This window comes from Neophocaena asiaeorientalis, unplaced genomic scaffold (genome assembly GCF_003031525.2).
Source record: "Neophocaena asiaeorientalis asiaeorientalis breed wild unplaced genomic scaffold, Neophocaena_asiaeorientalis_V1.1 scaffold112, whole genome shotgun sequence".
Classification (NCBI taxonomy): Eukaryota; Metazoa; Chordata; class Mammalia; order Artiodactyla; family Phocoenidae; genus Neophocaena; species Neophocaena asiaeorientalis.
In genome coordinates this window covers 596,955-620,355 of record NW_020175413.1, presented here as the reverse complement: position 1 = coordinate 620,355, position 23,401 = coordinate 596,955, and the positions used below count along the sequence as shown (strand labels likewise).

Sequence of the window (23,401 nt, the reverse complement as noted above, 5' to 3'; positions counted from 1 at the left end):
GTAACATAAAGAGTGTTTTTTCCTTAAGCAGGAATTATCTCACATTTTATCTCTCCTGATAGTTAGTCATTTCTTTTCAATAGTAAATTTGGAAGCCACAAGCTATTCACTGTCTTAGTGAAAATATATAGTGCTTTCCTCCATGTGATTATAGACTATAGTTAGCAAATAATAGTGGAGATATTTCCAGTGCCAGGTTCATAGTACGGCCCAAAAAAATTTCAATGAAAGAATCTAACGAGTTCCATAAAGCACCTTTTCAATAATCTCTTCTTAGCAATTTCTTAAAAAATTAATTAATTTATTTATTGTTTGGCTGTGTTGGGTCTTCGTTGCTGTGCTTGGGCATTCTCTAGTTGTGGTGAGCGGGGGCTACTCTTCGTTGTGGTGTGCGGGCTTCCCATTGTGGTGGCTTCTCTTGTTGCGGAGCACGGGCTCTAGGCATGCCGGCTTCAGTAATTGTGGCATGTGGGCTCAGGAGTTGTGGTGCACAGGCTTAGTTGCTCCACAGCATGTAGGATCTTCCCAGACCAGGGCTCGAACCCATGTCCCCTGCATTGGCAGGTGGATTCTTAACCACAGCACCACCAGGGAAGTCCCAGCAATTTGTTTTTTAAGTGGTTTAGACAATTGAATTGTGTGTGTTCTTAGCTGGTCGAGTTTTAACTGAAGGCTTTTTTTCTTCCGTCTCTACCAATCTCTGATATATTTCTTTTCTCTTTCAAGCCATATATTTCCTTCCTCTTTCTTCATCCAGGTCTGCTGGTCCCTAGACCTTTAGACCAGGAATTCATGAACACTTCTTTGCAAGAAACACACTCAGGGGTATCCACCAACTCAGGTCCCAATGGAAAATAGATCCAAGGACACAACAAATTATGTTAAATCTTTGTCATTGACTAACACCCTGGTTCTTACATTTTTTTTTTACAATTAATTAGTGCGCACTGCTACAGACTGGTCTATCTATTTAATACTGAAGGGAGAGAAAAACCTATGGTAGATAACTTACTCCAAATTACCTGGTTAGGTTTAGTTTTTTTTTTTTTAACATCTTTATTGGAGTTTCATTACTATACATTGTTGTGTTAGCTGCTGCTGTATAACAAAGTGAATCAGCTATACGTATACATATATCCCCATATCCCCTCCATCTTGTGTCTCTCTCCCACCCTCCCTATGCCCCCACTCTAGGTGGTCACAGAGCACCAAGCTGATCTCCCTGTGCTATGCAGCTGCTTCCCACCAGCTATCTATTTTACATTTGGTAGTGTATATATGTCCATGCCACTCTCTCATTTAGTCCCAGCTTACCCTTCCCCCTCACTGTGTACTCAAGTCCATTCTCTATGTCTGCGTCTTTATTCCTGTCCTGCCCCTAGGTTCATCAGAACCATTTATTTTTTTAGATTCCATATATATGTGGTAGCATACGGTATTTGTTTTTCTCTTTCTGACTTACTTCACTCTGTATGACAGACTCTAGGTCCATCCACCTCACTAGAAATAACTCAATTTCGTTTCTTTTTATGGCTGAGTAATATTCCATTGTATATATGTGCCACATCTTCTTTATCCATTCATCTGTTGATGGACACTCAGGTTGCTTCCATGTCCTGGCTATTGTAAATAGTGCTGCAATGAACATTGTGGTACGTGACTCTTTTTGAATTATGGTTTTCTCAGGGTATATGCCCAGTAGTGGGATTGCTGGGTCATATGGTAGTTCTAGTTTTAGTTTTTTAAGGAACCTCATACTGTTCTCCATAGTGGCTGTATCAGTTTACATTACCACCAGCAGTGCAAGAGGGTTCTCATTTCTCCATACCCTCTCCAGCAATTATTGTTTCTAGATTTTTTGATGATGGCCATTCTGACTGGTGTGAGGTGATACCTCATTGTAGTTCTGATTTGCATTTCTCTAATGATCAGTGATGTTGAGCATTCTTTCATGTGTTTGTTGGCAATCTGTATATCTTCTTTGGAGAAATGTCTATTTAGATCTTCTGCCCATTTTTGGATCGGGTTGTCTATTTTTTTGATATTGAGCTGCATGAGCTGCTTGTATATTTTGGAGATTAATCCTTTGTCAGTTGCTTTGCTGGCAAATATTTTCTCCCATTCTGAGGGTTGTCTTTTCATCTTGTTTATGGTTTCCTTTGCTGTGCAAAAGTTTTTATGTTTCATTAGGTCCCGTTTGTTTATTTTTGTTTTTATTTCCATTTCCCTAGGAGGTGGGTCAAAAAGGGTCTTGCTGTGACTTTACATTTAGTTTTGTTACAACTGTAAGTAAATACAATTTGAAAATAAAAGTATTTTTAAAAATCAGAGCTCTGTTACATTATAACTTTCACACATATCCCCACTGGGAGATGGAATATACAAATGGGCAGTGGCCAGACCATGTATAAAAATAGAACTTTGAGCCACAACCTGCAGCAACCTGCCCAGGAAACCAACCCCTTATAAAATAAACACAGGAAGCCAGCCTGCTCTAAGGTAGACTTATCAGGAAAGTCACATTACCTCCAGTGACAATCCAGGAAGCTAAACAATAACTGTAACAATTGTCCCCAAATGCCTAGGACTTGATTAATAACTGGCAGCTTCCCTAATTTGGAAACCAACTGAAAACCAACCAGAGAAAGGCAAACATGCGCCCCTAACCATCACATAGGATGGTCTGCTTCTCCTTAGCCCTCCCCCAGCTTCCCCAGGCCAACAGCCTCACATCAGGGCCCAGTGGAAGCCTCCTCCTTCCTCCACTACGAAGTTTTCCCACTCCCCTGCCTGCCTATGAGTTTCTGCCAAACACACAAGTGATGGTGGCCAACTCCCCTGCTACAGGAGGCTCAGAAGAGACAGAAGCTTCGGATGGTCTTTGTTCATTTCTATACTACCCACCCGTCCATCGTGAGTGGGTGTGCATTCTTTCGGAAACTGCCTGTTCCCAGATGCTTTCCTTCCCAAGGGTCTCAAGGAGACTCTTTTTTTTTTTTTTTCTTGGCTTGTGGGATCTTAGTTCCCTGGTCAGGGATTGAACCGGGCCCTCAGCAGTGAAAGCACAGAGTCCTAACCACTGGACAACTGGGGGATTCCAAAGGAGGCTCTTTATTAAAAAATGCTACCATCCCTGGGATAGATGTAGAACATGCAGAGGGATACAAGAGCAAATTGAAACTGAAGAGAATTCTGGATGAGAGACATGCAATCGGCCATACAGCAACTCGGCCAAGACAAGGAGCCTGTGAAAAATGGACATGCAACTCCGTGGCTAACTTCACTCATCATGGTAGGGAGTGGAGATGAACTGACAAGAACCTGGGCCCTGATGGACAGGCGCTTCAGCCACCGTGAATCACCCATTCCATCTTGTGCATTTGGAACTTCTCTTGGCATGTCTACCTCTAGCAGAAAAAAAAAAGGGAGAAATAGAAAAGTCCAGACCTTTGACACTAATAAATAACTCTGCAGGATATATGAAAATGTTCTAATGCTGGAAAGTCAGACTTGCAAGAGATTTGTTATGAGAATTGAGAATTTCCCTCTGTTTTTATAGAACTAGTTTTTTTTTTTTAGCTACAGATTCTGTAATATCTGTTCTCTACGAACTTAAAGCATGAATACCAATTGTTCATTCAACAAATACTGATTGACAGTCGGAGATTTTGTTGGCCTAGGACTCATTCAAAAGGCAAACAGGAGTGACATGATCAGACCCATGTTCTAATGCAACTGAGAATAAACTTTAAATTTTACATTAAACATACTCAATTTTTGCTTATGCTTTCTTCACAGTTGAAACCCGTGCATTTAATAAGCCTTGTCATCCCATTATGTTTATTTTCTATGAACTCCCACAGTACTTAAAGTGTGCACTGTTACCTGAATGTATGTGAATAAATACATAAGGTTGGTCTCTTGGGCCAGGGCTCAGTCTCTAGCTGAATGACCCAGTCCCTGAGAGTAGAGACCCTGTCACACTTTCCACGCCTACTTGGGAGGGAGTAACTGAGTGTGGCTGGAGAGGTGGGGACACTGGAGCCCAAATGCTGTTAAAGTTCAATGAAAATGAATTTTGAATCATCAACAGCTTTACGTCACCTGCGCCTCTATTTCCCCTCAGTACCATCTGGCTACCTGTCCATGACGAAACAGAGCAGTTCTTGAGATGCATGTGCCCTCTCAGGCCATGGAGAACTGAAACCCTCTGCCCCCAACTCCCAACTCCCCATGCCCACTTCCTGCACACACACAACTCGGCCAAGGAGGATCCAAGTGCGGGCTGACTGTCTTCACGAACATCACTTAATTAGCTCACTGTCCTCATGAACGACACTTACTATTCCAGGAGACTTGCCCGGGAAAATAACCTGACTGTTCGATACAGAAACTTTGGGAAAGACCCATGAAGTCTTCCACAAAACATCAACAGACTGTTTGTGCCCTATGATGCCTTGAATTCCCGTTTCTACCAGTCCTGAACTGTGGCAAGTCCCAGCATTGAAAGACCCGCCTTAAAACAAACTTCAACAAAATCTGACGTCACCTCACCCTCCTGAGACACTGACAAAGCTCCATTGAGTGGTGATGTCCCTTGCCGAGGTGAACAATAAACTCAGCTTGGTTCTAGCAACAGGCTGTTCTGATGAGATTTTGGGGGAACCAGAACTGGACGCCATCAAGGACCACTTTTTCTCACGCGAAACTCACGTGGGGAAGGGCATTTGACCTAACAAGCCTTTTGCCTTTGCCCTTCATTAGACATGCTATAAAACTATTAAATAACACTTACATTTTCATTAACAAGTTGTTACTTGTGGTCTGTGCCTGCAATGCTTTTTTTCCATGAGTTGGTTTATTTTCTTCTTATTTAGAATAAACAAGACACGAATAGGGCAACAGCTAGTTTGGTTTTAGATTTAATCAGCCTCTCTTAACCATATGACTGAATGTAGGCAGTTTTCTGAAAGTTTCAAAAGAGAAATTAGAATAGGAACAGGGTGATAAACATGATTGGCTATAAGCTTACTGCCAAGCCAACTTAATCTCAGATGACTAATCAATTTGGTCTCATTTGAAGCTTAAACTAAAGGTGTTTTTCTTGTTTCTTGTCTAATAGTTTCTTTCCAGGCTTTGATGTTTTTGTAAGTGGAGGTAAGCTTATCAGAGAAGTTTCAGAGGAAAAAAAAAAAAAAAAAGCTTAAATGGTGCCATGAGTGAAATAAATGAATTTCAATGTCTGTAGGAAGAGGCTGAGCTCCTCTTTGGTACAAAGCACAGCAGATTCAATACCAAAGGAGGAATTCAACTACACTGGATATTGCACTCAAATCCTTCCGGCAAATCCTCATCTCAAAGGATTTGCCTAAAAATGTACTTTTTACCTGAGACTTTTTTTTTTTCTTTTGCAGCACGTGGGCCTCTCACTGCTGTGGCCTCTCCCGTTGCAGAGCACAGGCTCCAGACGTGCAGGCTCAGCAGCCATGGCTCACGGGCCCAGCCACTCCGCGGCATGTGGGATCTTCCCGGACCGGGGCACGAACCTGCGTCCTCTGCATCGGCAGGCGGACTCTCAACCACTGCGCCACCAGGGAAGCCCTTACCTGAGATTTTTTGTGGTTCACTGGAGACACCGTGAGATGGCCCTTTTTGTTGCACCATCTGGACAGTACAGGGACAATGGCATATCAAAGAGAGACATGGATGGAACCCCTTGAAGGGTGCACCGGGTCACAAAATGTGTATTTGATCTGCTACTTTGTGTTCATGTGTCTGACTCTGTTTCAGGCAAGCTTGTTTTGGTCATTAAAGCCTAGAGTTCTTGGCAGTTGTTTCCTCTTGAAATTAAGGAATAACAAAACAGGCTCTTTCTTTTTATCAAGCTCTGCACATGTGCAGGCGAATACAATTACAGGTAGTGGGGATTCCAGCTACTTGTGTCATTTGTAGATAGTTCTTTATTGCCAACACTTTCCCTCATTGTTCCATTATTTGCCAGTGGGCTTCTTAGAAGAATAGAGATACGATGGCCCAATAGAAAGTCTTCGTGAAAGGAGTGCTTTTTATTGGGAAAAAAATTTTAAGCATCTGCATAAAAAAAGATTTGTGCCTGCAATAAAATGAAAAATGGGCTTTGGAGAAAATGCCTCATCGCAATAGGCCTGAGATAACTTTAAATATACTGAGAGTTTTCCATCTCTTTCTCACAGAACAAGTGCACTGAATAACCATTGTCTGGGAGCCTCCACTGGACCAAGGGAAACATATGCAGGAGCATAAGCAAGTCAGACACTATTAATAGAACTAGAACTGGTTAGAACTAATCCTGCTGCTATCGCCATGAGGCATAAGACGAAGGATAACAGTGGTGAACTCAGGGCCCAGCAAGTCCCGAGTATGGTTCTAAGTACTCTGCATGTCTTCATTTATTTCTCACGACTGTCCTATGAGGTCAACACTATTTTTATCTCTATTTAAAACATGAAGGATCAGGGGCTTCCCTGGTGGCGCAGTGGTCGAGAGTCTGCCTGCTGATGCAGGGGATACGGGTTCGTGTCCCGGTCTGGGAAGATCCCACATGCCACGGAGCGGCTGGGCCCGTGAGCCATGGCCTCTGAGCCTGCGCGTCCGGAGCCTGTGCTCCACAGCGGGAGAGGCCACAACAGTGAGAGGTCCACGTAGCGCAAAAAAAAAAAAAAATAAAATAAAATAAAAACCATGAAGAATCAAAGGCACAGAGAAGGTAAGTAACTTGCCCAAGTGATTCAAGCTAGAAAATGCACAACACCCATCACTGAGCCAGAAAGAAAACGTCAGCAAGGGGAAGTAAGTCAGAGAGAGGAAGACAAATGTCATATGATATCACTTTTACGTGGAATCTAAAAAATGATACAAATGAACTTATTTACAAAACAGAAACAGACTCACAGACTTAGAAAATAAACTTATGGTTACCAAAGGGGAAAGGTGGGCGGGAGGCAAAAATTAGGAAGTTGGGATTAACATATACACACTACTATATATAAAATAAATAATCAACAAGGACCTACTGTATAGCACAGGGAAGTCTACTCAATACTCTGTAATAACATACATGGGAAAAGCATCTGAAAAAGAATAGATATATGTATATGTATAACTGAATCGCTCTGCTATATACCTGAAACTAACACAGTGTTGTAAATCAACTACACTCCAATATAAAATAAAAATTTAAAAAAAGGTCAGCAAGGGGAAAAGATACCAAAAGGAATATCAGAGATACCAAGGGCAAGAAACACATTTCCTATTACCTTCATCAGCAGTTTCCTGCAAACCCCACCTCCTGGTTCCAGGCCACATGTATCAACTCTCAGCCCCAACCTTACAGCTCATCCCATTTCTCACCTCCCACCCCCTCCCTCCCTTGAAAAGAGAACTTACCCCTGGCCTGGCACTGCTGTCAATGACGTTTGTAAAAGTTGAAGGCTTGCTACATAGTAAACACAATGCAGTAGTTTCTAGATGACTCCTGGTCTTTGTGCAGAGGCACCACTTATTTTCCTGTATTAGAATAATCTTCTCATGAAGAGCTGCTTTCCCCACACTGAGCGGTCCCAGTTAGTTCTATGTTTACAGGTATCCAAAGAGTTGTGACACTGCCATCATATAATATTGCCTGTTCATTTCTGGTTTAGTTTTAATGTACTCGCCAAAGTTGAACAGTAGACTGAGATCTTTGAGCTGGTTTTTGAGAACAAGGCATGGGCTTCAGGCCAGCTACTTGCCTGGCTGAAGCTTTAGCAATGCGGAGGGTCAGAGTTGCCACCTGTCATGTGAATGCTGGCTTGAGGTCTGGCAAGACCTGAATCATCTCTTTCACACCACAGGCTTGATTGAGGAATGAAGGAAGTGGAAAGGTCTGAGAAAGTAGTATTACGGACATAGAACTGGAGCCATAAGCAAGGCTCCCTAAACAAATACTCCCAAACTATTAAAGGGACCCAACAGAATGACATAGGATTATTTTCAACTGGAGACATCTGAGATACACCAGATGCTGAAAGAAGCCTTTTCTGAGCTCCCCTTATCCGACTAAAGGCAGAGCTTCCTGAGAAGGAAGATGCCATAAATCCTCTCTCTGAGGAGCTTCCAGCCAAGAAGGAGACTGACCATTAGCACAGTGATGAGAAATTGCATAAATAAACTCTATAGAAGCTGCCATACACTCCATTTATTTCCCCTGGAAGCCCTAGTTCTCGCTCCTTTCCACTATTAAGCTGGTATATAAGCCTTTACTCTTGGCTGTTCAGTGAATTACTCAGATTACTGAGTACCCCGCATGCATGTGACTCTACTGTCAATTAATTTGCACTCCCGCACACCACCCCAGACCACTAAGACCTAAGTTGGCAGAAAAGAAGTTTTCCTCCCACAGTCTGATCTGAAGCCCAGAGTTGGGTGTGCCGGGGCATGCCAGTGGTGGGTTGTTTTAGAGGTTGGCTGTGCTTGGCGGTACCATACGTACGTGGTCTTTGGCTCTGGAGAAAGAAAACCCTACCATGAAGAGCAAGGCTGGAGAGACTGAACTGCTACTGGCCTACACCTGAGATTGCTGTGGATGATGAGGTGTGATGGCATCACAGTGGGGCACGCTACAGCCACCTGGCCAGACAGGGCTCATGGTGGACTATCTGTGTCCGCTGAAGACAGGGGAGGTCCACCTGCACCACCGAGTTGGGTTTGACCTGGCTACCTGGCTGCAGAAATAAGTCATCTCCCAAGGCCATAGCCCACGTGGTACTGTGGGCTCTCAGATACACCAGCTCCTGAGGACTGAGTCCAGTGCTGGGACCCTGGGCCAGGGCTGTCTCCCACCACTGGGCCATTACTCGGTACATGCTGGAATCAAACTTAGATGTTTGAGCAACAGATATTTTTTCTGAGAATAAGTCCTTCACATCTCAATACTATGAGTGAATCATCTTTTAAGAATCTAAATAAATGCCATCATTGTATCACAGCACCTAGCATGATGCCTTGAATAAGGTAATGTTCACTGAATGAGTTAACTTAGATCGTTACTAAAGAAATACTGACAAATGAGATGTAGAATAAATACATTTAAATGAATCTGGGAAAAATTTAGTTTTATTCCTATATTTGTGTGTTAGAGAACCTGACACAGCTCGTATAACTTATTTCAAAATAATGACGTTTCCTCTTCAAGTGGCTTATGTATTTTTTTCAAACTCCCTGATTGTTTCATTTATTTGTATTTTTTTACACTTTCTTTTAATTAAGACTCACATGCTGCATTTCATCACTTCGTCTCTTAAATTTCTCTTTTCTCTAAGTTTTTTTTAAAATTGAAGTATAGCTGATTTACAACATTGTGTTAGTTTCAGGTGTACAGCAAAGTGATTCAGTTATACATATGCATAGTCTTCTTTTTTCATTTCTTTTCCATTATAGGTTATTACAAGATATTGAACAATAGTTCCCTGTGATATACGGTAAATCCTCGTTGTTTATCTATTTTATATATGGTAGTATGCATCTGCTAATCCCATACTCCCGATTTATGCCGCCCCCACTTTCCCTTTGGTAATCATAAGTTTTTTTCTATAAAAATAAGCAATGCTTCATGAATTCGTGTGTAATCCTTGCACAGGGGCCATGCTAATCTTCTCTGTATCCTTTCCATTTTAGTAGATGCACTGCTGAAGCGAGCACTGCTTATGTATTTTAAATTCATGGGCTCCTTGAACAATCTTAGTGGCACCTGAGTCTTTTAAGGATGCTAATACCCTTTGTAAATAATAATTTAGAGTTCAGTGAGAAGTGGCCCCGGAATTGTAAAAAGGGCAGTATGCATTCATAAGAGGAAATGGCTGGCCTTGTGAGGGAGCAAATACAGTACCGTGAACATGATCTCCACCCTGACTGGTATCAGAATTGCCTGTGAAGCTTTGGAGATACAGAGATGCTCAGGCCCCACGCCAGAGACTTGGACTCAGGAGGTCTAGGGTCAAGTCAGCACATGTGTCGTTCCGAATGTTTCCAAAGGTGATTCCATGTTGAGCCTCTTTCATTTACTCGCTGTGTGTGGAGTCCCTGCTTGTGCTGTATTGCCGTGACACAGGTCTATCTATATACCTGTAACTATCCTTTAACCGGCATTATAGACAACCATATGCCTCCGCCAACACCTGAACTCCAACTCATGCCTCTGAGTATAGGGCAGCTGTCCCAGGATGCTATCAAGACCAGAAAATGGCCTCATTCATGGAGCAGCTAGGAAACCAGAGGAAACAGTAAGCTTACAGGAAGAATGTTGATCGTTTAATGGCGTGGGTTGTGTGGATAATCAGTACTACAGAGCTGGGTCTCCACTTTGAGCAAACAAATGTAAAAATTCTGTTGGGAATTTGAAAGCAGAACCACCACAATTTTCCATTTCACGAGTCACATAAATCTCTAAAAATGGCTTGGGACAAAAATCGCATTGCTTACAAAAACTCTGGTGGCATTCAAACATCCAGTTATATATAAGGTTAGGAAAATCATTCACCCACAGTCAATTAAAATTCAAACGAATGAAAAAAAAGTATTCAATTTATAAGAAAAAGTATCACAAAACTCTCTGTTTCCAATATCTATATTCATATCTGTATCTCTATCTGTCTATCTATCTATAGAATTGTCATTTAGTAGAGCCTTACTTAGAACTGCAAAAGAAGGAGGAAGCAAAATATTTTTTTTCCTGCAAAACAAAGCAAGCTTGACTACAAGGTGTCTCTAATGGTCCTCTATCAATTAGATTTTTATCTCCAGGAAGCAGTTCCCTCACTGCAGGCTATTCTCACTTCTAAATGTTTGACAAAGTCACTTGCCAAGACTTGCACACAGGTGAAAAATGGAAGATAACTTCACTACCAGACCATTTGTATGAGTGGGTCAAGGGGAGGTAGCCACCCTGCTGTGTTTATAAATGTACTAGCAAAGAAGCATTTCCATTCAAATAACTTGGCATTTCACATATACACCCCTAAAACAATTTCTGCCACATGGAAAACTGAACAAGATAGAATGACTAGGTACGCTGTCCTGTTCTCAGGGATTCATCGATTCCCAGAGGCACTATAATAAGGGATGACTACACACACACACAAATTACTTGACAGACGAAAATTGCAGTAGTAAAATGTGACTATGCAGAATAATGAGCCTTAGGAAATCAAAGTAAAACAAATAATACCCAAGAAGAGAGTCTAGACCAGTGAATGGAAATCCATACTGCTCATCAATCTCAACTGATTGACCCTCTCCCCACCCCACTGCTATATTTTTTCCTGGGTTGGATCAACAGGCATGATGCCTCAACTATAGTGTATGAATAAGCTCTGCTTACTGTCCTTAAACAAGACAAACTTAAAAGTGCTCCACAATGTGATCTACAGATAATTCTGAAATTATTTGTGTGCATGTGGTCTTATATTTTTCAGTAGCACTCACAAAAGAAACATTATCTCTTGCCTGCTTTACTGAAAGGGAAAGAAAAAGAATACAATTATGTAAGAAACCTATCTTTAGTTAATGAGCCAAGAAATGCTTGTCTACCTGTGGCTAGGCATTTTATTTTTAGATTAGGTTTCCTATAGCTGCTTCTGTATTTAGAGAATTAAAATAATTGGACCATGACTTTAAGTATCTTTTTTTGTTTTCCCACTGATGATACACCTATGACTATATCAGTCCTAAGCATCAAAGCCATTTTTCCCCATTTTCTACTGGACATCTCTCCTGTCATATCTAATACACATTTCAAACTTTCAACCCCAAACCAAAATCCTGATTCTATTAGCCTGTGTCCTCTCCTTCCTTTTCCTATTTATAGTGTTTTGCATTCCATCCATCAGCAAGTCCTGCTGGCTCCACCTTCAAAATACTTTTTCCAACCCCTCTGCTACAGCTCTGGACCATGATAACATGATCTTCCCAGACTCCTGAAATCAAGCCCTCACTGACCTTTTTGCTTTCCTACAGTCTAGTCTCTGACCAGCAACCAGAGAGGACTTCAAGGACTGTAAATCCCATCACTCTCTCCCAGCCAAAGTCTTCAGATTCCTTCTCCAGGCTTAAAGGCTTCTCTCACTCACCATCACCATCTCCAACTGTTCCTGCCTCATTTACCAGCTGCAAAACATTGACCTTCTCACCATTTTAGGCACATGCCAAGCTCCATCCTGCAGCAGGGATTTTGCTTCACTGCTCCTTCTGCCCAGAGAGTTCTTTCTCCAGATGGCTTATTATGTGGTTCTTGCCCATCCCTCAGAATTTGCTTGGGTGTCACCTGGTAGAGGCCTCTCCTGACCACCCATTCAACACTTTCCTCCTCTTGTTGTGCCCTAATCCCTTAAACTACAATATTTTGTTCACATCCAAAGCAGAAAGTGAATATTTTTTGCTTCCTTTTGAAACTCTTTCCATCATTGGACCATACATTCCAGGAGGCAGAAACTTTGATGCTCTACTGGGATCAGCACATAATTGGCACTCAATAAATATTGGTCAAATGAATGAATGAGGAGATAATTTCACATTTTTGAAGTCAGCAGACAAGGACAGAATCACACTAACCCCTTGAAATATCCAGCTGTTTCTTAGTATAATATCTTGGCAACTGTATTAAACCATCACATCAGACATTTATGGTATGAGAACTGAATTGTGGAGCTTCCAGTCTGAAAGCCAGACTTCTTTCTATTTAATTAGTCCCCAGGAAGTTTCAAATACTCTACCCATTGTCTCAATAATGATACTTTATATGTAGATAAGAAATTATGATTGAGCATACAATTCATACTGTAGTCTATTAGCTTCACATGTAATCCTTAAATCTTGCCTGGTGTTTCTCACCACGCAGTTGGCTGCTTTTCTCCACGTGGTAAAGCGCCCCCCCTGAGGAACTGGAGCTCAAAAATGGCGCATGTGGAAACAGCTTGTGAAAATACAGCTAACCCATCAGAGAAGCACATTCTCCTAACATCAACCCCTGGTCACGTGGGAGCAATGGGAAGGTCATATCTGGAGTCCTTCAGGGTCAGGCTACCCTGGGGCTGTGGTCTCTAACCTGGGCCCTGTGTGCCCGGGGACTTCGTGAAGACTCTGAGGGAACACACGGCCTTGGGGTTTTCAGGGATCCCATTTTCAGATCCTTGGCTTTCCTATGCACTCTTCCAACAAAACTGATCTGCTTGAAAACCCTCCCATGTGCATGTTCACAGCCTTCCTTGCCTGACTGTACAGAACCTAGTCTAGTCCCTCCCTGCTCCTGAGTGGCAAATGTGCTCTAAGTCCAAACCAAGGTGTTTTTCTGCACAGTGTTAGTTTCTGGGTTGAGAAGGAAACAACTCTAATGACGAGCAGTTCATCCATTTTTTCTTTTTTTTTCCAAAGAGGTAGTTTCCAATTCTTTACCTTCTCCAGAATGAAGGAGAACTTACTCAGGTTGCCATTGGATAGGTAACTAAAACTAACTTCTGGTGATGGATCCCAATGAGATTTTGAAATAAAATCCAAAAGAAGTTGAAAGAATCAAGTGATATTGCTATAAAGATCTTTGATTCCCTTCACCTTATCTGAGTGATGTTTCTCAGTATTTAAATCTATAAACATACATACACAATGAGAATAGAATGATACTGAATCCTGTTCATTCAAGCAAGAAGTAAAACTCATTTTTGACTATCTGAATTGATTGGGATAAAAGGGCTCATCCATCTAAGGGATACATTTCAAATACAATTTTACTTTTTATAATCAAGATATATGACACATATATGTTGCTGTTTTGCTCGTGTCCTACCAAGAACTACAGTAATAACAATACATAAGAGAAACGTAAAGCCTAATACTACAAGAAATATTAAATTTTTAAAAAAATTTGTATATCTTTTGTTTGCAGAAAGAATGATGAATAAGAGACTTTTAAGCATTTAGTAAAATTCTTGGGGAATGTCAAATGGTCACATGCTCAAGAAGCAACAGAAATTATATATACTTTCTAACATTAATGAAGAACTTCCTTACATATTATTTAAAAGGATGATGGTGGATATTAAACCACTATGATATTCAGATCAGGTATACTTAAAAGAGGGATGTGTCAGACTTATCTCTGAAATGCCACACAGGAAACTACATCTTTGGCAACAGTTTATATTTAAAAATGTGATTCTGTGCAGCTAAAGAAACCATCAAGGAAATGAAAAGGCAGCCTGTGGAATGGAAGAGGATATTTGCAAATCATATATCTGATAAGGAGTTAATATCTAAAATATATAAAGAACTCAGAGAAATCAATATAAAAAAACTCAGTCTGATTAAAAGTGATGTGAATAGACATTTTTCCAAAGAAGACACCCAAATAGTTGCATTCACTGATTTCTCTGTCTAGTTAGTTCTAGGCAGTTGCCGTTTGTTTATTCTGCATCCAGCTTATGCCAGGCCCTCAGCTTCCTTCCAGCGGCCCCGAACAGGAGCGGGTGTTTGCAGATGAAGCATGGGGGCTAGGCTGTAGTTGTTACTGTCACTGGTATTGTCTCTTGTCTGTAGTTCTGGTTTTCCTCCACTTCCCCAGCACTGCTCTCCAAGGATCACTCTCATTCCAAACCCCCAAATCCTCTGCTCCATTCTTGCCCAGAGCCCACCAGCCCAGCTGGCTGGGGGTGACCCAGGGAGCCAGCTGGGAAGATAAAAAGCAGGGTGCCTATATGTGCTGCTTTAAGCTAATGTGGGAAGAAGACAAAGCCTGACTTAGTCAGTCTGTCCCTTCACATTTGCACCTAATTACCGTGGATGCAGTCATGTTTACACATAGGAGATCACTTACCCATTTAAGATGGGCTTTGTGGCAAACTGTACATAACTACTGAATGCTCGGCATTCATTGTCTGTTGCTCACAGATCATTACTATCCAATTGAGTAGCACAGTCACTTGCTTACCATTTAAAACATTGATCCAGGGAGGTGTTCTACTTTGTAATTCAGATGTTTTTAGCTAGTTCTTGTCCTTTGCCTAGTGGAAAATAGGTAACTGAACAATCCTCTATTTTCCCCTATAATGATGCTTCAGAAACAATACGCTTTACCTTCGTTCAACAAATAGCCTTGTCAATATTCATCACCTACCCTACATCTTTTTGTCCACTAGCTCTTCTCCCCCAGTCTGGGCCAGTAGTGAAAACTGGTGAGAATGGAATACAATTCCAGTATTGCTCCTGGGGGTAAGTGAGGTGTCACAGAAGAAGGTGACACTTAACACTAGGGTATACAGGATCAGGTCAACTGAGGGATGTTCAATGAACCCAATGGAATTATTCCTTGGGTCTCCCCATTGTCTGATTTTCCTTAGTTCGGCAGATTAGCATCCAGCCAAGAAAGCAAGGTCAAAGGTTTGATCCTCAAGGGAAGCCATTAGCTTCTTCCATAGCTGATGCAGCCTCCCCCATACCAAACCCCAGAGATACCAGATTCAAAAGCAACTTAAAACACGCACTGCCTAGCATCACCTATGCACATCAAAGAAAACACATTTTAATAAATCATCCAGGCAGAGGTATAAGGTCACAGCAAAGAAGAGTATATTTGGGAAGTGATAAGTAGCTTTAACTCAAGAAAAGCAGCTCTCAGAAAGGCAATGCTAATACTCTCGTGTTTTGGAAGGATGCTTGTGAGGCAGGGTTATAACTCAAAGTATTAATTTGTATATTTTCTGGTTATTTTTCTCCTTCTTTGCTTGCTCATTGGTACCCCATGGGCATTTTTAGCTTGGGCACTGGCACGCTTCCCAAGTGGTGGGGAACTCAGACACCCTGAGTGGGGAAGGACGGCACCAAGGTGACACCCTGCTTCCATCAGAAAAACTGAGACAGTCCCTGTAGCCTTCTCGGCCCTGAACTCTACTGTCAGCCTTACCCTTGAATTTGATGTTTCCAAAAAGTTCTTTACAATCACCCTCTTGATTCAATTAGTCTTTAACCATAAGGGGCTTAATTAAGTGGAAAGGTAAAGTTAGAATCCTTTGCCAAACTGAAGAGACTCATGACATCTTCACCTAAGTGTGTGTTATGAAAGATTATTCTACAACAGGGAGCTGATGCCCACTTGATATTCCTACTATGTGTAAATACATTTGCAAGAATTCATGCTTTGTTTTGACTCTAGCTATCAGTACCTTTAGTGGCAATGTTAACTGAAATCAGCTATTTCAAAGCCATCATCCATTACATACAATAATGTAAAGAGGAAGTCTGAATCAGAATAATTTCTGGAGAAAATTTCTGTGTCTGTTGCAATCAAAGAAATGGCATGTCTCAGAGAAAAGTGCTCAGAGGATAATGACTTCAGGTTTAGACTGCAGTCATTATAAAACATTTCAAAATTGGGAGAAGACAGTTTTCCAGGAGATTAGCAGGCTGTTTTCATTTACGATGGGTCTTACAGAGATTTAAAGCAGTAGTTCTCAACCTTGGCTAGATATTACAACCTCCAGGGAGCTGAAAAATAAGTGCTAATAACTCACTGTCTCTGGAGATGGGCTCTGGTGATTCCAATATACAACTGAGATCAAGAATCATAGTCTCAAAAAGTGTTTTTCAACTGTTTTTGTTTACATAATAAAAATAAGGCTTGGAGCTCTATTTTTAGGGATGTAGTGGTGGTGGTGTGTTCAAGGTGAGGAAGGAGGGTGAGGGTAGGTATGTAGGTCTCATTTGTCAACGATGATATGCTATAGGTTATCACTGCAAACCAATTTTGAATAATTAGGAAAATCAACACATAACACTGGAAATTTGGTTGATGAAACCGCAATATTATGACTTCAACCTACTGTGCATTCCAATAAAACCTAACAATTATCTGCCAGATGCTGGAACAGCCCTGTTCTGGGGGTTCCAGCAGCAAATAAGGCAGCTACTCCCCCTGCTCCCCTGGAGTTCATATTCTAGCAGAACGATGCAACACCTCCCTGTGGCTGTCATCACATTCATACGATGCTAGGCATTGCCAGGACTTTCAAAAGAAGCATAAAAAGAGAAAGCAGAGAAAGACGTTTTTCTTGTTCCTAAAGAGCTACTGGCTTGGCCGAGGAGACGATACTGCTGCATCCATTAGCATCATGCACTCATATGGGTCTTGCGCACGGTACTCCTTATGTGCTAAATTTGGGAAAATACATTGATAAGCACGAAAGAGTTCAAGTAGAGCACAAAATTAAAGAAAGAGTTCTCAGGGACGCTTTGTAAAAGGGGTGGAACTAGAATTTGTCTTGGAGGATGGGTAAGGAGTAGATAGAAAGGAGGTGGCGAAAGAGCAACTGTGGGGAGTGGGGGATAGAATAGCTCAAGTGGAAAGAGAAGGGTAAGAGCAGGGACAGTGGGGAGACAGCCCAACTAGAAGGACAGCTGTGAACTTAGGAACAGTAAGTATTGAGGTTGGGACTTCCCTGGTGGCACAGTGGTTAAGAATCCACCCACCAATGCAAGGGACATGGGTTTGAGCCCTGGTCGGGGAAGATCCCACAGGCCGTGGAGCAACTAAGCTCATGTTCTACAACTACTGAGCCTGCGCTCTAGAGCCCGCGAGTCACAACTACTGAGCCCATGTGCCACAACTACTGAAGCCCGCACACTTAGAGCCCATGCTCTGCAACAAGAGAAGCCACTGCAGGGAGAAGCCTGCACACCGCAAGGAAGAGTAGCCCCCGCTCGCCGCAACTAGAGAAAGCCCACGTGCAGCAATGAAGACCCAACGCAGCCAAAAATAAATAAATTTATAAAAAATAAAAAGTAAGTACTGAGGTTGGATAGGGACAGTGAGAGTAAAATTATTTAAGGTCTGAAAAATGTAGGTAGTGCAGGTATCTAAACACCTCCTCTGACTCAGAAAGTAATGACTGGGCTGTGATGCACAGACATCTCCAGAATCTGTATGTGCTCAGCTTCTAAGCCCAACGGTAGGTTAAATACTGACCATTGCTCTTGAAACATTTGAATCAGTGGTAAAAACTGAATTTAACTAAAGCCCAGATACAGCTAAAATACATGTTTGATTAATTCAGCCCTCCACCTTAGCAGACTGATAGAAGAAATGGGGTATTTTGTTGGAGGTATGTATTATCGACTTCAGTCAATTCTAATATTTTAACACACAATGTCTAGCATAAACAAGAAATCACAAGACATGTAACAAAGCAGGAAAATGTGGCTAAAAATGAAGAGAAAGGATAGTCAATACAGGCAAATCCACAAATAACCCAGATACTAGAATAAGCAGACAAGGACTTGATCTGTGATATAAATGTTAAATATCAAGTGGAGAAATGGACAACATGCATGATTAAAAAATGAACAAATTCAGCAGAGAAATGGAAACTATAAGAAAGAACTAAATGGGAATTCTAGAACTGGAAAATACAATGTCAGAAATAATGAATTTATGTGATGGGCTTTACAGAAGATTGACCCAGGACAGAGCCCTGAAGCAGAGTGGAGGAGAAAAAGCCAAAGGAAAAGAAAGAGGAAGGAAGAAAACTAGGAAAGTTTTCTTTTAGGAATGAAGATGTATGAATATTTCAAATGCTTCTCAGAGGTTGGAGCAAGATTAGAAGAGAGACATGCCCATACTAGGAAGCATGGAGACTCTTGCAAGGGCCTTAATACAAACTGTTTTACTGAAAAATAAAATCAGGTGGCAGAGTTCGCTTTGTATCATGCATATCATGGAAACACCGAATATTCCTTTATTGAAGGATTTTACGAAGGTCAGGGTGGCAGCAGTGATTTGGGGGTGGGAGCTTAGAAAGGGTGAGAGGAACAAAGTGACCCAGGTAGGATGCCATGGGCATGCCCTGGACTTGCCATACTGCAGGCTGAAATTGGAAGGGGAAATACACATGAAGAGTAAGGAATTCAAGCAACTCCCCAAAGAAGTGTCAACAAGATATCCTGATGGATTTACTGTCTAAGGATAAAGAAAAGAAGGAAAAAAACCCAAAGTGTCTATCCATTTCTGTCACTGGGAAAATAGGGGCAAATAAAAAACTAGGGTTTGGGTTAGTATCTGAGGAGTAAAGGGGAGGATGACCTGAAAGTTCAACCTTTTGAGTCTCAGGTAGAGTGACAGAGCACAGGTGTCTCGTATTGGGCTGTGGCGGTGGGAGGCCTGTCTTGGGTAGAACTTCTAAATTGTTTCCTCAGCATGGCACACATAGAAAATGCTAATACCTGTACTGTGTCCTGGGGTCAGAGCTGTGCCCTGCTGGGGGCTACAGATCCAGGCGCTTGCTCCCCAGACCTTCCTGAGGACTGAATCAAAGTTGCAGCACATCTGTGACCCATTCGTGGTACACAGTGTGGGGAACTCTGGTCTAAGGAAGCAAGTTGAGGCCTTGTTTCCTGCAGTAGCCCCAGTGGTCCCTCCATAACTATTTGCTGGTGAGTGAGGCCTGTGGCTCTTCTCTCACACACACCCTCTATTCTCACTTTCTAAGAGTAACAAGGTTGCTAAATAGACATTTCTCCAAAGACGACATACAGATGCCCAACAGGCACATGAAAAGATGCTCAACATCACTAATTATTAGAGAAATGCAAATCAAAACTACGAGGTATCCCCTCACACCAGTCAGGATGGCTATTATCAGAAACTCTACAAATAATAAATGCTGGAGAGGGAGCAGAGAAAAGGGAACCCTCCTACACTGTTGGTGGGAATGTAAACTGGTGCAGCCACTATGGAAAACGGTATGGAGGGTCCTCCAAAAACTGAAAATAGAGCTACCATGACCCTGCAATCTCACTCCTAGTGGGCATATACCTCCCAAAAGATGAAAACTCTAATTTGAAAAGACACATGCACCCCAATGTTCATAATGGCACTATTTACAATAGCCAGGACACGGAAGCAACCTAAGTGTCCATAGACAGATAAATGGATAAATAAAATGTGGTACATATATACAATGGAATATTACTCAGCCATAAAAATGAATGAAATAACGCCATTTGCAGCAACATGGATGGAACTAGAGATGATCATACTAAGTGAAGTCAATCAGAGAAAGACAAATATTATATGATATCACCATATGTGGAGTCTAAAAAATAATAGAAATAAATTTATTTCCAAAACAGAAACAGACTCACAGACATAGAAAAAAAGTTACGGTTACCAAAGGGGAACGTGGGGGAGGGATAAATCAGTAGTATGGGATTAATTCATACACACTACTATATATAAAATAGATAAACAATGTCCCACTGTATAGCACAGGGAACTATATTCAATATCTTATAATAACCTATAATGGAAAAGCATCTGAAAAAAATATATATAACTGAATCACTTTGCTGTACACCTGAAACTAATGCAATATTGTAAATTAACTGTACTTCAATTAAAAAAATAGATAAGTGCCCGTCTCCCCCCCCAAAAAAAAAGAAAAGAAAAAGAGTAACAAGGTCACTTATAGTGGACCTGACTCTCACACAAACACTAGTCGGTATTAGTCCGTGGAGTTAATATTCAGTTAAAAAATTTAACATCACTTTCCATTTCATAGCTATGACATTCCTCTCTGATGAGTAAATTAAAGTGTTCAAGCCTGCAAGTGAGGACCATGGGAATTTCTTATCCTTTGATCTACCTTGCACATTGAATACCCTCTAATGTTGATGCTGGAATATTAGTAACTCCTAATGAAAAGCAACACGTTGTATATTACCATACACCTGCACCATTCTGGTTTGTACTCTCTCGAGTTCAACTGCCTACATTAAATAGTAAGGATGATAAAATCTGGGATTCAAAGGATATTACGTGCTTTAGGAAACAAGCCGCTTGTCTTTTATCATTCCACTCCAAAGCCAGTATTTTACCTGACATTGTTCAAAGATGTTATCATACACAAAACTGAATAGGGAATTCCATTTTAAATTTGAAAAAACAGGTTTGCTCAGAGACAGTACATTTTCATGAGCTTTCTTGGTTATAAGAGAAGAAATCTCTAAATTTCAACTAAGTGTCTTGAAAGAACTTTTGGGACATTTTGAGGAGGAGCTGTTGGGAACTGCCTGATTCTTTGCCTCTCTTCTCCTCTTTGACCTCAGTCTGGCAGGATGAACAGATGGGCTTTCTCTTCTCAAAGCATCTCAGGAAGCTTGCTTCTTCTCAAGGAGCAAAATCTGCTTTTGTGCCATCTCACAGACCAGCATCCTAGCTCCTGGCCTCAGCTGCCCAGATGCTAGGGGAGCTGCCCTGCCAATCTTCCATCACCTCCTGGGTCTCCGGCCTCTTCTGGGGCTTGCTGTGTCCTTCGTCCTGGGATGGCTGCCTCACCTCTCTACAGTGTCTGCCTTCTCTTCGTCTTACTGCCTTATGTGTCCTCCAGGTCAGATCCACTGGACCACTCAATTGATGGCACCAGCCTATACACCTTTTTTTTTTTTTTTTTAGTGGAACCCCCAATTACATCTACCCTTGCCTGCTCTGCAATTCCTCAAGATCCAGCATAATAAATACAATCAAGCATAAGGCAGAATGGCTAAAAAAGTATTCATTTTAAAACTTTTAAACTACTTTCTAATCCATTATTTTTAGTATTAGAAAGTAAAAATAACAATTAATTTCCATATGATTAAATGTTTTTCCCCCCTTTTGGCAAGGGGAAGAACTAGCAGTTAACATGGAGAAGGAATATAACTTAAAAACATTATTCTGGGGCTTCCCTGGTGGTGCAGTGGTTGAGGGTCTGCCTGCCGATGCAGGGGACGCGGGTTCGTGCCCCGGTCCGGGAAGATCCCACATGCCGCGGAGCGGCTAGGCCCGTGAGCCATGGCCGCTGGGCCTGTGCATCCGGAGCCTGTGCTCTGCAACGGGAGAGGCCACAACAGTGAGAGGCCCGCGTACCGCAAAAACAAACAAACAAACAATAAAAACATTATTCTGCTAAAATCCTCTTTTTTACTTTCGATTCTCAAGAGTGGGGGTATTTTGGAGAGCCATTTCATTTCTTATGCATTCTCTTCTCTAAAGCTTTTCTTCTGAAACTGTTTGACCAGGCATTAAAATAAATACAGAAATGGTCCAAATAAAGTTAGGTGTTTTTCTCCCTCTTTTCTTACAGTGGAGGTTCTGAAATCTGCATCAACTGGAAATTTCAGTTGACTCAGTTTTGCCTTTTCCCCACATCGAGTATTTCCAAGGGGACAATCATTAAGTCTTGTTTAATAAAATCATTATTGGCCCTTCAATTTATTTACAACTTCCTTCCAAGGAATTCTTATCTGCCACACCCAGCCGCCAAAATTCTCCAACAGGTGTCTGAAGTTCATTAACAAAGAACCCATGTCTTTGCTGGAAAGGAGGGCAGCATTCATGAGATTAGGTTCTCAGGTTTGGGAGATGAGAGCTCTAACACAGGCACCTTATCTGAAGATACCAAGTTCTGGCCAAAGCACACAGCTCTCTGGCTGCCTAGAATTTGGCTCGTGAAATCAAGTTATTAAAGCGAGTCAGCAAAGAATGTTCTGAAAAATCACCTTGTCTGGGAAACCGGGCTTCTTTTTAAAATACTAATTGAAATTACATGTGTTTTAATTAAAACAACATCTGCCAGGGTCTGAAGAAACATGTTTTGAAAGGCAGAGAAGGTATGTCTCTAAAAATGTCCTCAAACCTACTTAATAAAGTAAAGCTCAGACATTCCCAGGAATAAAAATATTACTTTGCCTCCCAGGTTGCACTGAGGTTTCCAGAACCTCAAGTCTTTCCCTGGGCACAGGTGGGATTCCCCAGGGTCCGGAGCACAGATAAAGAAAGTGCCCATGTGTGATGAGTGGCCTGTGAAAAGTCTGCCCTCCAGAATGGGGTGCCCACATCCCGGCAGGTTCTGCTACACGGAAGCCACTGGCATGAGATGAGAATGTAATAAAACACACACACATGTGTATTTTAACTGGTAGTGCCATGCATTTTAAGAGCCCTAGGAGACACTGTGATGCAGTGATATTCTGAATACTCAGAGGATGATTACCAGGATGTCATTTCATTCCTAGGCCAAAGAATTGAGACAAACGTTGAGAAATGATCTCCTGAGTAACATCTGGAATGCTGCTTCACGGAGACTGAGACACAGGCTTAGGTGTCTGTTTATTCCCCGAGAGAACATGCTCTCATGATTCGAGAACTGGGTAAAATAGACTCCAAAGTCTGGATGAAGATCAGGGCTGCCAGGTGTAGAATTCCATGGATACACATCTCAAAATTTCAGCTGTGAGATGACTAAACAAAAGAGAATGTTTACAAAGCTACACACATTTAGGACAGTATGGATACAGTGAAATTTTCCAC

General features: G+C 41.6%; 1 protein-coding gene and 1 non-coding gene across 2 annotated transcripts in view; both read right to left on the bottom strand.

The window, feature by feature from the left end:
* CTNND2 (catenin delta 2) overlaps positions 1-23,401 on the bottom strand; it is a 427,936-nt gene that overhangs the window by 74,451 nt on the left and 330,084 nt on the right. The gene's annotated exons all lie outside the window — the stretch shown is intronic.
* LOC112414641 (U6 spliceosomal RNA) lies at positions 9,611-9,717 on the bottom strand. Its single transcript, XR_003006200.1, has one exon. It is a non-coding gene; the product is annotated as a U6 spliceosomal RNA (small nuclear RNA).